Here is a 5,220-nt window from a genome sequence, read left to right as displayed (position 1 = left end):
GGGTACTAAAAACAATTCATAAAAGAGTCTATGCCAAATAAACTCTATGAATTTGAAATGGCTATCCTCGAATGAATATCTGTTACCTGAATAACTGTTACCAGCTGCATGTAAGAAAATAATTCTAACACATAAGGTGAGCAGTGTTTCCACTCGCTTATTAAGTTAACAAGATTATTATTTATTAGTGTGACGTGTAAGACGTTTTGGTTACTTCGGTTGATCCATCTTTGAAAACTTCTCATGAATTTGCTCTTGTTCCTCCTGAACTCTTCTGTTGTCTACTATGAGGAAGTGGTTACATCTATCTGGGTTTGTCGTGCGAGAATGGATGTGACTAAAGAATCTATGAGGTTCAAGGTAACTTTATGGGGTGATCCTTACAGAGTCCTCCTATAATTTCACAATGTATACAAGTTGTATATAACTTAAGATTAAATAGACTTTCGAATAAGTGATCCTACTCCAAAACCACAACCAAACAAGGAACAGGTAGTGGAGCGTAGATCACAAATTCTAAGTCTATTGATTCCCGATTATATATAACCTTGGAAGTATACATTGTAAGATTATAGACTTATCCGTAAGGGTTTTTTAAGTTATCACATAAGTTATTTATATAGTGCCTAAAATACTCCTATAGTATTTTAATGTAATGAACTTGGTATGTTTTGAACTTGTTATCGCGTTATAGAATCATAGAATACTCCTATAGTATTCTAACTCAAATGTACTCATTCTAGTATTCTCTTGACTTTGTATTTGGTAAGTTTTAAGACTGTTGCAACACCACATCACTCCCAAACACATGTCGGTCACATATAGAATGAATATAGTTGATCAGGCTATATTGATCCTAGCTATGATTACATAACTGTTCAGGTTTGACGACAGTGTTCAACCTTTAAATACTTTTAGTCCTGTTCTTCTTGTGATACTTGGCCTAGTATGTACATGTATAAGCAAGTAGGTATATTTTTATAACTTATCGTTATACTCTTAAAATATACCATTATCCAGAGCACTTAAGCCCCATTGTATTTATAGTTGTATATCTTTTATCGGTTGATATACTTAGTTCACTATAAACAATGCTCTGATACTAATCTATCACACCCCAAAACCGGAACGGCGGAAACGTTCTGGGGTGGAGGACGTCATGTTTAGTATCACAAGACATGCATCATAGTAATCAAAGTAATAAACAACCATTTTATTAGAAAGAAAGTGTTTACAAGGTGTGTGTTCATAAAACATAGAATACTTAAGCAAATAACAAACAAGACTTGAAGCTATACTGCTCCATCTTCTGAACTCCCAACACGAGTACCTGTCTACTAGGCTCCTGAGAATACAAGTTATTTGAAAGAGTTGATCAGCAATTAAGCTGGTGACTTCATAAGATTTTAGTGATGTAGGTTGAAAATGTAGTGGTAAACTGTTGTTGAAAATGCAGTTGAAAAATGTAGTAAGTTGTAAGTTCTATTTAGAAAAGCTCACCTGTTCCTCCGAGAAATCCTATATTTCCTGCCTTGAAGAAAGATACGTAAAAATGACTCTACAATCCTTTCTATGTGTACTAAATGGATACAAGTTGCATAAAACTCGGAGTAAACAAACAATCGGTTGTGTGTATCCGCCCTAAGCCCACAACCAAACAAGGAACAGGAAATGAGGCAGATGACACACACCCCATTGGTTGTTAGATCCTTATTGTATATAACTCTGGTGTATTCCTTTGGTACTCATGGAGTTTACTGTAATAGTTCCTTTGTATTTGAATGAAAAGATTCTTTAAGAAAAACCCTTATTTCTTATAGTAAAATGGTGACCACAGTGATTACTTCTATAATCACTTAGTTTATACTGGCTATATATAATCTAATATCGATTAGATAGTTAATTGGGTGAATCTGCCCTAAGCCCACAACCAAACAAGGAACAAGAAGTAAGGCGGAAGGCACACATCCAACTATCTATTGGGTATGAATGACATACAACCGTACTGTATAAACTAAAGTATTATAGAGTTAGTCACCTAAGATTCTTTGAGTTTATACAGGTTTAATAAAACGGATTAAACCTTTAACTGGTAAGTTTCTAGTTTTGTATACCAAACGTTCTGATTTGTAAAGTATGTTTTGTACTAGGAAACTGTGCATTGACTCTGTGTCCTATAACTTGACCCATAACTGGTACCCCTATGATGACTTAATGTATACTGAACCTATATACCTAGAATCGAATAGATATTAGACTAGGTGAATCTGTTCCAAGCCCACAACCAAACAAGGAACATGAAATGAAACGGAAAGCACACATTCTATTACCTGTCAGATTCCACTGATATATATGTATCCTTTTATGTATACATTAAGGAATCATAAGGTTAGCATTATGGTCCTCTCTACTAAACGTAGCCTTCTACCAAGGCATCAAATGTTATGTAAGTTTCTTGTATGAGTGTGTATTTTCCCAAGTGAGACTCTCACTACTAAATATAGTATATACATTAATGGATATGTGAGAAGATCACAAAGTAAATGCAATAGGGAAAATAACATTTTTCCTCAGCAGTGACACTGTTGGCTATAAAATAATAAAATAAAGACTCCAAGTAGTATTAAATGGACAATACACCTCGGGGAGTCTAAAGTAGTAAAATACAGACTCCAAGTGGTATTAAATCGGCAATACACCTCGGGGAGTCTTAAATAGTAAAATACAGACTCTATGTAGTATTAAATGGACAATACACCTCGGGGAGTCTGTTTTGCCTTTAATTCTTAATTGGTTAATTAAAGGTTTGAATGTGAACTCATATGTAACCATGCTAATGGACGGCTGAATAACTCATGACCCTCAGGTGTCATATGTAGTGAGGTAACATTCTGTCACCCCTCTGCCTTATCGGCTGGGACTGTAGCTAGCAGTCGGGGTGTGGGAGTGTGTGTCCCGTATAGATCTATACACACAGTGACCGCTCTCCCTCCAGGAGACTCTGGTTACAAGGTGATACCACAATGAAGTGTTGTATCGAGAAGTAGTATGTCACATTCTAGTTATAGTATTCCAATGTTTGTATAACGTAGTAATGTTCACTCTGTACTAGTGTATAGTATACTCTCTTGTATAGTGTATAGTGTGTATTGTTTCGCATAATAGTGTGTTCTGACTCGTGTATGAATTGAATCTAAACTATACCTATTATAGTTTATTAGTAATGTTTTCCTTTACTGTTATTGAAAATACTCTTTTATCTACTAAGTTATGCTTGCACTTTAAAACAGAGTTTTGGTAAAACTATAAAGTAACATAACTTTAAAAGAGTTTTTGAAATGTTTTGACAACTTATAAATGACATAAGTAATCCTTTTGAAAATGTTTATAACAAACAATTACACAATTAACATTGTGTTCAACTTGTATTCCCCCCCTTAAAACATTTAAAACAGTTAAAAGATTCATTATAGGGTATGAACTCACCTGATGTGGGTGATTCAGCGAATATGTGCGTAAGGATGAGAAGTTCCATGAGTGAAGTCCCGAAACATAACAAGTCCTAATTGACATACATTGGCATGTATTGACATAAATATAGTGCTTGGAAGCAAACAAATGCAAGGAAACACCTCACGGGACTAGGGAATACTTTGACCAAGTGTTGGAATCACATGTGATTCAACTAAAGAGTGTTTAAGGCCATGGTTTGGTGTTTACGGCCCTGAGTTGACGGCCAAGGGAGTTTACGGTCGTAAACTCATGGTCAAAGTTGCATATGAGGGTGTTTGAAGGCTAGGGAAGCTTGAGGGGATTTTACTCTACACTTGTATGACAAAGACCAACCCATTGAAGGCTTTTGATGATTTTACGGCCCAAAGGAGTTTACGGCCGTAAACTCATGGACATTATGAAGTGAGTGTGGTTTAAGTTCTTTCAAAGCACCTGGGAGTGTTCTAGCCTCAAGTCCAAGCCTTAGGAAGAGTTTAAGGCTCAAATGACACACTTATTGGGGTTTACGGTCAATGGAGATGGCTTGACCGTAAACTCCTTTTAGTCCTTCATTCTTGATGTTTTCAAGGTCCTAAGCACGAACCTTAACTGGATATCAAGTATAGGGAAGAGTACTTACGATGTCGAGGCTTGAAATGGCCGATTTTGGCCAAGAACACACGTTCTTGGTGAAACTTGAAGATTTGAAGATCTAGTCAAAATGGATGTTTTCATGGATGGAAATCAAAGAGTGTGACTAGGAGATGAAGTGTAACAACAAATCTAGGAAAGAACACTTACGTTTTTGAAGATCTCGAGTGAAGATCGGAATGATAGTTGAGAGAGAATTGGAGTGTTCTTGAGGTTGGAATGTGAGAAATGGCTGAAAATGATCAAGGACCATATATATACTCTTGAGTTTGCGGCCAGGGTTGGGTTTACGGCCGTAAACTCCATGTTTACGACCGTAAACTCCACATGTTGGAGTTTAGGGCTTTAGTATTGTACAGTGTCTCTAGCAGGTACATTCTAACACTCCTTCCTTAAGTGTACTAGGCTTAAAACTCCTTAGAATGACCTTTAACCAGACTAGGACTCATTTCCAATAAGTCTGACACTCAGTTGAGTTGACTGACTGTGATTTTTAAAAGAAAATTTTTTTCGGTTTGTCACACACAGCAGGGTCCTTTTTAAGAGGCCCTAGCCAGAACCGAGCTGAGGCCAGACTTGGTTTTAGACCAAGGAGACATAGGAAGCTATGTAAATCATGTTCTGCCAACATTACAAAAAAGCGGTCTAGGCATGGTGAGCACAAATGTGCAAGGATCCATGACCCCAAGGGACACCTCAGTGCGACTAGGATTTTATGGATATTGTAACGTCCGGATCCTGGTATGTATTTTAAACCAAATTATTAATTTTTGCAAAGGGACTCGACGAGTTGGAGGCCCCAAACTCGTCGAGTAGAAACAGATTTTGGACGTGGGACTTGAAGTCTACTCGACGAGTTGAGAAGCCTCAACTTGACGAGTTGGGCTGCCAGAGTGAAACTCTAATTTCAGGGTTTGCACCCTAATTAAGAAACTTAACACTTTATTGTGGCCTCCTTCATCACCTCTTTCAGTCCAGCAAAACCCTAATTCGTGATCTTGAGCCTTTTGAGTGTGTGTGAGTGAAAAGAGAGTGATTCTTTGGTATTTCCTTGAAGGAGTGGAAGTTAGAAGTCCT

Source organism: Lactuca virosa, chromosome 8 (assembly GCF_052849685.1).
Source record: "Lactuca virosa cultivar CGN04683 chromosome 8, Lactuca_virosa_CGN04683_v6, whole genome shotgun sequence".
NCBI lineage: Eukaryota > Viridiplantae > Streptophyta > Magnoliopsida > Asterales > Asteraceae > Lactuca > Lactuca virosa.
Note: the sequence above shows the minus strand (reverse complement) of the source record.